We start from the raw sequence: 10,847 nt of genomic DNA on the forward strand, positions 1-10,847 counted from the left end.
AAATACAACATATTAATTTACAACAACCAAAATAGCACGAACTAAACACTTGTTGTTCAGGTAAAGAAAACCCAAATCTTTCTACAGGTCGGCGTACCCTAGTGCTTCGACGCAAAGGTTGCTCCATCGAATCCTCTAAAGGAGCAAGCACTTCTTCATTAACTTCAGCCCTTGTTTCCGGCAATCGCAACAATTCACCCTGTTCAGCGCCTGCGCGGCTTTCAGGCCCAGCGGTACCCGAGTAGTGATGAGGCAATTCCCATGCCCATTGTTCTATTGTCTGCGATTGATTGCAGGGAACCCTAACTAGTTTAGACGCGTTCCAGCAACGACCGTCGCTCATCAAAAAGCTATTTTTGCCTTTTCTGCCGACAATCTTGAAAGGTCCCATGTAATTTGCCGCCGCTTTCCCACCGTTTGCTGCCTTGCGTACACGAACGAAGTCCCCTACTCTAAAGGCTGGTCTTTTCGCACCTCGCCTCTTGTCCGTATACTGTTTTGCATACATCTGCTTCGCCTTAACCCTACCAGGAACATTTTTATTCGAACCGGCATGGGCACCCTCTCTTGTCAGCAAACCCACTGTATTGAGTCTTGTCCTTGGCGGACGCCCGTGGGGCAACTTAGCTGGCGACACACCCGTTGTCGCATGCGGCGTGGACCTATATATGCCGAGATAGTCAACCACAGCAGCCTGGAGGGGCCGTTGTTCCAATCGGGCAACCTGTATGAAATCTTTCAGCACGCGATTAAAACGTTCAATCGCGCCGTTTCCCTGTGGATAGTACAGAGAAGAACAACGATGCGCAATACCCCTCTCTCTCAAGAATGTTTCAAACATTTGCGATCTAAACTGAGGCCTGATATGTTTCGCCGTGCTAGTAGCGTGTCCCACCAGGCATCGGGTCCAGGATCACCGCCGCAGTGCCGAAGGAGGAAGGAAACGTGGGCCGGAGACGGGGAGTAGGGGAAGTGAAGGAAAACTGTATTTACATTATTTACATAGAGCGGGACTGAGAATGGCTCTCAGTGGAAGGGGAACGTCTTCGTCAACCGTAGTCGACTGGAGCTAGCAGGCTTCTCTCGGCCACACTCACGGCCGAGTTAAATATCGTTCGGTTTCCCCAGATCCCTGGCTGGGGAATAATGGTCGACGAGCACTGTCCAATCGGATGGACCGAAGGGGACGGCTGGGCAGGTGCGAGCTTTTCCACACTGTCGCAGCTGGGTCGATGAGAGGAGATGCCGACTCATCCAGCCCTGCGGGAAAGGAATCTCCCGAAGTTGTCCAGCAGGTGAATGAACTTGCTTCCCCGCCGATTGCCCAGAACGCGAGTCGGGGCCACAGAATTCTTCAATTATCCGCCAGCGTGACCGGCGCCGGCACGTAGCCTCCTCTGTGGTCGCTCGGACAATACCTCCGGCGCGTCCCCGGCTTTCGCCGCTATAGTGGTCATCTCCGCTGTGGTCGCTCGGACAATACCTCCGGCATTCCTGCTACACTAATCCGCTCAAGGAATTTCGCTGGGGTTACTGCTGACAATGGCCCTTGAAATTCCTGCTACACTAATCCGCTGAGGCTCGGAGGGGCATTCCAAGCATCCCACTTCCCACCGCCGTCGCGGGGTTGTCGGCCTCGATGAATGTTCACGGTAGCTGCTTGATCGGGCCCACGTGGTCCGAAGTACAGTCACAACAGGCCCATTATCTGTGACAATTTCTTCCGGATAGCCTTCTCGGCTGAACACAGTCTGAAATAAATCGATTACACTCTGTGACGTTACTGTAGATGAAAAGGCAACCTCAGGCCACTTGGAATGATAATCGATCAGCGATATCAGGTACCTACAGTTTGAAGGGGCCCAGTCAATCGGTCCCACTATATCCATTGCTAACTTCTGCCATGGTAGCGCTGTAAACTTCACCGGCTGCAACGGTGCAAACGACGGTTTAGCGGACTTGTCCGCGGCCTGGCAGATATGACAGAAATGAATTGCTTCTTCTACCTGTTTATTCAAACGCGGCCAACAGTAAAGATCACGTAGTCTCTGCTTCGTCCTCACAATTCCTGGGTGACCTTCGTGCGCAAAACCAGCCAGGAGCGACGTTAATTCACTCGGAACAACTACCTGCTCGCCGCGCATCAAAAGGCCGTCAACGAAAGAAAGCTCTTCCCGCACGTTAAAGTACGGCATTACTTCTGCTGGCAAAGCTTTTCTATGTACCACGTGCACAAGAACCTGTTGCAGTGTGCTGTCTGCAGCAGTGGCCACCTGCAGCCGTTCCTTTGTTAGGCACTCTGATACAACGGACACAATTTCTTCCAGCATCGTCTGCTGCGAATCACAGTCAAGGGGTAGGCGTGAAAGCGCATCGGCCACGACATTTTGCGATCCCTTTTGGTACTCTATGTCGAAGTTATAATACAAAAGTCGAGCTGACCATCTGGATATACGCAAAGGTCGGCGTCCTGTACCGGCAGCTGAAAGTAACGTCACCAGTGCCTGGTGATCCGTACGTAACAAAAATTTTCTACCCCACAAGTAGACGTGCCAGCGCTCGCACGCAAAGAGACAAGCAAGGGCCTCCCGTTCCCCAGTGGAGTACTTCCGCTCAGCAGGAGTCAGGGCACGTGATGCGAAGGCCACCGTGCGTACCATCGCGTTGCTGAAGAACGGCTCCCAGACCCTTATCAGAAGCATCTGTCGTAACAATTACATCAAGGTCTGGGTTAAACATTTGTATGACTGGGCTTGAAGACAAAGCTGTCTTAACAAGCTGGAAGCTACGCTCAGCCTCATCATCCCACGTGAACTGTTGACCAGACCGCAGGAGCCTTCTAAGCGGCTCGACGAGATCAGCAAATCGCGGCACAAACCGAGCATAGTAACCAGCGAGACCCAAAAATGACCTCAAAGTGGCAACATCGTGAGGAGCAGGCACTTTGACAACAGCGTCAACCTTAGACTGCAATGGTGTGAGCCCTTTTGAGCTCACCGTATGCCCTAAAAAGGACAGTTCTGAAACAGCAAATGTGCATTTCTGGTTGAGCTTCAAACCTGAATCACCAATGAGTTTTAGCACCTGGTGTAGATTCTTGTGGTGCTCCTCTCGTGTCTTGCCCCACACAATCACATCATCAATGTAACAAAGTACGCCTTTACAATCTTTCAAAATATGCTGCATCATTCTCTGAAAGGCTGAAGGGGCAGATGCAAGGCCAAAACACACTCTCTTAAAACGAAACAATCCTTCGTGTGTGATAAAGGTGGTTAGTCCCCGACTTTCCGGAGTCAGTTCTAGCTGGTGGTATGCCGACGCTAAGTCGAGCTTTGAGAAGCACGTTCCTCCAGCTAGTTCATGAAGTAATTCCTCTGTATGCGGAAGAGGAAAAGCATCGGCAATTACTGCCTTGTTCACTTCACGTAGGTCCACACACAACCTAATTGAACCGTCCTTCTTCCTCACGACAACGATCGGTGAAATCCACTCCGATGCGTCGACAGGTTCAATTATATCTTTGGCCAGCAGGCGTTGTATCTCTACCGATACCTGTTGCCGTAGCGTGAGCGGCAGGCGTCGGAGTTTCGCAACGACTGGTTTCACAGATGAACGGCAGTTAACATGGTGAACAAAGCCTTTCACATGCCCTAACTCTTCCGTGAACAAGTGCGCGAACTGGTGCGTAAATTCTGAAGGCAGTGAATCAGGGCATGCCACCTGGCAGCAATTCAAGGTTGAGCCGTTGATAGTGATTACCAGGCTCCGAACGGCATCAAGGCCCAGCAGCGAAGTGCCCTTGGTTGTGACTTGAAAAAGCACACTGGCTCTGTTTCCCTTGTAAGATACGTCAGCAAGAAAGCAACCGCTTAACTTGATTTGTTCTCCGGAATAGTTGCACAAATTGGCAGTCGGCGGTCGTAATGAGTACGTGTCGGCTAGATATTTGTGGTAGTGCTCTTCACTGAGCAAAGAAACCGTAGCGCCTGTGTCGACAATCAACGACAATCTTATCTTCCCGATAGAAATGTTGGCTCGAATATCTTTCGCCGACGCATTACGGTCACCGATTTGAAGTACCGTGACGGCGTTGGCCTTCTCGGGCTTTCGAACGGCATATTTCTTTTTCTTCGATTTGCACATGCTTGAAAAGTGACCAATTTTTCCACAAGAGTGGCAACGCTTGTTCCTCGCCGGACATGCAGTCGAGTTAGCCATATGCGATGACGAGCCGCACCTGTAGCAACTTCCTTGCTCAGAGTCTGACCTTTTTCGCACATCTTGCTATGCGCGAATTCCCCGAGCTCTTGTTTTTGCTCAATTTGCTTCCCGATGTCAACAGCACGCTGCAATGTAAGCGAATACCCTTCATAAAGCATGCGTTCACGTGTTCGTGACGAAGTGCCTTCCAGTAATTGGTCTCGGATCACGCTATCGGTAGCACTGCCAAAATTGCAAGTAGACGCAAGGTCCCGAAGAATGTTTGTAAATGCTTGAAATGTCTCACCAGGCAGTTGTCGTCTTTGGCGAAACCGGCGCCGCTCCACCAAATCATTCGTAGCGCTCGCGAAATGCGTATCCAGTGCAGCAAGCGCGTCCTTGAACTGGTCCACCTCTTCCTCCTTGTCCCCCTTGTCCTCGGCCTTGGCGTCCGCAGTCACGTCTGCTCCTTGTGCAAGGATGCTGTAGAATATTCGCTGGCCTTCAACCCCGAGCGAGTTTAGCAGAATTGCCTTGCAACGCTTCGGCTTCAGTTCATCGCCGCCAATGGCCTCCAGGAAATTCAGGAATACGCGTTTCCACTGCTGCCAAGGCACAGCCGGGTCACCGGGTGCAGGCAAGAAAGGGGGCGGTGCTGGGAAACACCCGAGTGACATGGCTCCGATACTGATCCTCGTCGCCAATATGTGGTGTCTGGTTCAGACCAGACGCATGACACGGGACCACGCAAGCGCAGTATGCAAGAACACTCTCCTTTATTCGTCACAGTGAAGCCACTTATATAGGAAATCATATTGAATGACGATGACGATATGTACACTGAAAGAAACGAAACTGAAACAAGAAAGAAGGATACAACACATACCAAACCCATCACATCACCTCAGAGACGCCCTGCGTAATCACAGAAATTATACAAAATACACACTCAATACAATCGATTTTTATTGCCAATATAATCCATCCACCATCTCACCCGATGGCTTCATTGGAAACGTTATTTCGAGATCTCCATCGTCCTGCAGGCAAGCATCCATTGATTATCGGAGAGGACTTCAACAGTCAGCATACTGACTGGGGCTACAGCACCACCACTGGACGAGGCCGGCGTCTCTGGTCCTTGGTGCAAGGGCTCCGCCTCACAATACACAACTTTAACACCCCCACGAGGATTGGCAACAGTGTCAGCGCGGACACCAGCCCGGATTTGACACTGAGCCGCAAACTTGTTGGTATTACGTGGACCACAACGCGTCATGCATTAGGAAGCGATCATTACATCCTCTCCATTACAGTACCGTACAAGCAAAGACAGGGCCGTCACCTAACGCACAAAATCACCAACTGGGATGCTGTCCGCTCCGCACGTGCGGCCCTCCCTGACGCTCCCATTATAGACCAGTGGGTGGCGTCGCTCATGAACGATGTCTCCACGCACACGCAAACCCTTGTCACAACATCAGACACGCCCACCCTCGACATTTGCCTGGCCCACCTATGGGAGGCCCACCATAGCATCCTAGAGCGCTCAAGCAGACGACGGTGTCGATATCCCACCTAATCCGCCGCGTTTCTGCACACCACCGGGGCATGAAGGAGCATGACCTATGTCGTCTCATTCATGCCTTCGTCCTCAGCCGCTTTCTCTTCACGCTCCCCTACCTCAAACTCCAGGCCGGGGAAATCTCCACCCTGGATGCCATGATCCGAACAGCATTTAAGACAGCACTACAGCTACCCCCAAATACCTCAACCGAAAAACTCCTCCAACTAGGCCTGCACAATACGATAGGGGAGCTTATCGAGGCCCACCGACAGGCACAATACATACGTCTCGCGAAAACCACCACCGGCAGACACATCCTACACACCCTCGGTATCCACCTACCAGCCACGGATCCCACACAGCTCCAGGTCCCCCGCCACATTTACCGCGAATTAGTTATTAAACCTCTCCCCAAAAACATGCATCCCACCTACCACGAACACCGCCGCAGAGCTCGCGCACGGGCACTCCACAAACACTATGGCACGGAACCGTATGCCGTTTGGGTGGATGCCGCATGCACGGGCGAGGACGAGGTTGTAGCCATCACAAACCCCTCCCTCCAACCGATTGTCACCCTTCACATAACCCCTACTGCCACTTCGGAGGAGGCCGAAGAGGCCGCCATTGCCCTGGCCATCAAACGCACGGAGGCCCGATATATTCTATCCGACTCTAAGACTGTCATACTAAATTTTGCTCGCGGCAGAGTTCACGTCCCTGCATTTCGCATACTGAACTCCCTCGCCGCCCACCCACCCCGCCACATGGAGTTGATATGGGTGCCTGCCCACTCTGGGAATCCCGGAAACGAGGCCGCCAACGCTTTAGCCCGAGGTTCTCTCAACCGGGCACCGGCGGCCTCCCACGTGGGGTTCTCGCGGGAGCGCATGCACTCATTCAGTGAAATGACCCAGGCCTGCAAAGCCGAGCGTCGGCTCTACCCTCCACCCCATCCCTCCCTTGACCATTATCATTAGACACTTTGGAGGCGGTTTCAAACTCGCACCTTACCCTCCCCTTGTATACGCTCGCGCTATCACCAAGTCCACACAAACCCCTCCTGTACCCTCTGCCACCACCCCAAAGCCACTCTAGACCACATCCTTTTCCTCTGTCCGGCGGATCCTCCCCCGCGGGGCCTGGAGCACCTTACCACTTGGGAGGCTTGGGAGACCCTACTGCGTTCTGAGGACGCGGCCAAGCAAGCCATCGCCACCGGCCGGGCCGCCAGCGTCATGAGCATCCGGGACATGAACGTTTGAGTGCAGTGGGGCCGTGCGGGGGCCCACGGACCTGTGTGTCTCAAACTCCCCAGTTGTAATAAAATTTTCACCACCACCTGACCAGTTTTTGTTGTTGTTGTTGTTGCGACTGAGAGAACGATGAAAGGGAAATTGCACGGGCCTGCCTACTGGCTCGAGCCGAGCCACCACCGCTGCCACGTGCAGATAGAGGAGAGTTAAAAGATCAGAGGAAAGAGAAAACGGAAAGAAAAAGAAAGAAAAGGGAAGAAAAAAGAAAAGACGCGCGTCGCAGCAACAATCGCCGTGTCCTCCAAAGCGGACGCTGGTTGAAAAAACGGATAAGTGGCCGAAGCCGCGCTCGCTCCACCTCCCTCCTATCTGGCCCGTAAGTCGCCTCTTATATACCCTATGCAGCCACTTGACCGTTCATGACGTGAGTCGAACCTTCTAGGAAGAGAAAGAGGGTAGGAAAGGCATGGAGGTTAACCGGAAGAACAAACCGGTTTGCTACCCTGCATGGGCGAAAAGGATGAGGAGATAAAAATATGAAGAACAAAAAAGAGCAGCATGATACTGAAGTGAGTATGCAAAATCAGCTAGCCTTTGTTAAAGTCACAGCCTGTCGTGCAGGCCAGAAATTCTCAAGAAGCGGTGCAATGCCTTCGAGGCCTTCACCGCCGACGATCGCCGCGGCCAGTGGCCGGAACCTTAATTCCTGTCAGTGGGCGTGGATCTAGACGCTCCAGCGCACGGCAGAGAGACTGCCTTTTGGCACTGTAGGCATGGCATTCACAAATAATGTGGGTTGTAGTCTCGTCACACCCGCAAATGACCAAATGGAAGGCACACCGATTCAAAAGGAGCAATGGCTTGTTGGTGAATCCCACACCAAGCCACAGGCGACACAGCAAAGTTGCTTCACGTCGTGGTCCAGATCAGGGTCCAGGGATTTTAAACGAGAATTCACAAATTGGCCGGAATTCGACGCGCAAGTGCGCGAAGCCTGCCCGCTACGTCTGCTCTCGAAATGGGGATCGACACAAAATCGCTGTCGACGTGAGCAGTTCGCGCGACCTCGTATGCGCGGTGATTGCCTTCTGTGCCGCTGTGTCCTGGGGAGCCATTGGTAGATAATGTGCCCTTTTTGATAGAAGAGTGATGCAGTTGTCAGATTTCCGCGATCAGTTGTTCATGGGCTCCACGGCGAAGAGCAGCTTGTAAGCCTTGGAGGGCAGCATTGGAATGGGTGAAAACAGACCACTGCTGAGGGAGCTGCTGACTGATGTGTTCAAGGTGACAGGAATCGCGATGAGTTCTGCGCCCGTCGAAGAAGTCTGGCAAGCTATCCTAACTGATTTCTGTAGTCCTTGCACGGATGACCACGAAGCCGTCGGTGTAGACGTGCAGCCGGTTTGCATGGCGCTCATGAAAATATTCAAGTGATTTGTTTTAGTTCTATTGGCAATAAATCGACCTTCTTCCTGATTCTAGGTATGGAAAGAAGTACACGAGGCACGAGGTTTGTGCCGGCTCCAAAGTGGCGAGGACGGTCTACGGGCGGGTGCAAACTGGGACGTTAGAATGGAGCGATGTGCATCAATGGTGTTTGTAAACGATGTGCGCGGCCTGGTAATAGGAGCACTGGCAATATATTTTGGGGAACCCGGGATATGCGTTGAAAATGGGTCCTCAGTGCTTCAACTGTTAGGAAGTTACTGATTGGATGCTCCTGGGTGGTTAGTACGGTTGCGGCCGCAGAGGCACATTTCGATAATCCTAGGCAGGTCCGGAGAACTGACTAGGATTGGGAGGGTGTACCGAGGAGAGGATCCACCGAAGGAATCTCATGAATAATGTGTTGTACAACTGCATCATCGAATACACTGACGCTCCCCACGACTTTCCTGCAGAAAGGAGAGAACATGACCAGTCGCTGTCACTCTCATTTTCATGCATGGGGGTCATCACAGATTTCGGTTGATGATTACTTCCAGAAGCCGAAAAAAAGCGCCTATTCCGTGCCGCCAAAGTTTCTGCTTCTGTTAAAAAAGGGGCAAAGCTACAGCAAGTCTCTGAATGAATATACAAGGCCACTAGGAAGCTCCAAAAGGAAATTTTTTCAGCATGACCTCAAAAATGTCCGCGTTAACCCAAGGAAGTTCTGGAACTTGGTCACTCCTGGTAAAAACCGTTCACACAATATTTCCTTGGTAAACCAAGATGGCTTGCATGTCACAGAATATGAGTGGTCTAGTCTTATGAATTCATATTTCACGTCAGTATTTACCCAAGAACCCACGCTCAATATTCCTGTATTACCCGACGCAAATTTTTCACAAATGCTTCAGTTTAATAGCACATCCGAAGGTAATCGCAAACTTATTGAAAAGCTGTCATTTTCGAGTTCGCCTGGACCAGATAGCACAAATACCAAGACACTGGAGGGAACCAAGTCCATTTCTAGCCGCATATTGCAAATCATTTTCGAGCAGTCATTACGTAACAGCGAAATTCCGAAAGACTGGAAAGTAAGTAAAGTCACCCCTTTGCTTAAAGAAGGCGATCATTCCGATCCCTGTAATTATCGTTCCATCTCGTTAACGTCCATTCCATGCAATCTTTTTGAACATATACTATATTGTCAGATCGCATCACATCTCGACAACAACTTTCTTTTGAGAAAAACAGCATGGTTTCCGGTCAGGATTCTCCTGTGAATAACAACTTTAAGAACATACATCAGACCTCCATCTTAATCTTGATTCTTCTTTCCAAACTGACGTCGTCATCCTTGACATTTCTAAGGCTCCCGATAGTGTTCCACATCAGCGATTATTGACTACACTTTCATGCCTTCGAATTGATCCTTCAATATTATCATGGATTCATTGCTTTCTTTTAGACAACTCGCAATACACTGTTACAGGCAATCAAGATTCCGGAATAACAAAGGTCATCTCAATCGTTACCCAAGGCTCGGTGCTGGGACCACTGCTCTTCTTAATATTTATTAACAATCCTCCTGCGGCATATCATCGAGTATACGTCTCTTTGCGGACGACTGCGTTTTTTATCACCGCATTTCCACTAACTCTCACTAGTCTCTGCAACAGCACAATTTAAGTCTCATTGAATCATGGTGTTCAAAATGGGTCATGAAATTTGATGTTTCAAAGTGCAAGTCTCTGCTTTCTGGGTTCGTGCTCGAGGGAACAAAGGGATGGACGACAAAGCGTGAACACTCATACACTATTTATTACACTTGCAATTAATGCACACAGCGGGCCAGCTAGCTACAGAACATCAACGAGGCATTCCTCAGAAATATAAGATTACGTAAGCTGCCTCGTCGAGCTGCTCTCCGAAGCAGCTTTTTCTCGGCGGCTTCTTTCCTTGTAAAAGAGGAAAAATAAACAAATTCTCGAAAGCAGCAAAACATCAGCTACCGGTACTCATTAAATTCAACAGCCCTCTCTGAAACCCAGTCCTATCATAACGCTGGAGTCGCTATCAAGACCAGATTCAAAACTTATTGCACACACTTTCAAATGACTCGGTTTCATCAGAAGATCCCTCTCCGCTTTCCCTCCTTTCGCTCGAAAACTCGCATATGAACTTTCATCCGTACCAAACTCGAATGCGTATCGGCAATCTGGAGCCCCCATCATGCATATCTAATTAATACTTTGGAATCCATTCAGAATCATTTTCCTCATCAATCAAACTATGTCTTACAGCCGCCACTACGCACTTCTCGCCGCCATTTTAATTCAATGAGCGTTCAGCGTCTGCATGATCACACTGATGCTTTCAACAGGCCCTTTTTTTCCCAG

General features: G+C 50.6%; 1 protein-coding gene across 2 annotated transcripts in view; it reads left to right on the top strand.

The window, feature by feature from the left end:
• Positions 1 to 10,847, top strand: part of LOC149334515 (uncharacterized) — a 90,450-nt gene that overhangs the window by 78,170 nt on the left and 1,433 nt on the right. The window lies entirely within an intron of this gene.

This window comes from Amblyomma mixtum, chromosome 8 (assembly GCF_055824585.1).
Source record: "Amblyomma mixtum isolate Tamu chromosome 8, ASM5582458v1, whole genome shotgun sequence".
NCBI classification, from domain to species: domain Eukaryota; kingdom Metazoa; phylum Arthropoda; class Arachnida; order Ixodida; family Ixodidae; genus Amblyomma; species Amblyomma mixtum.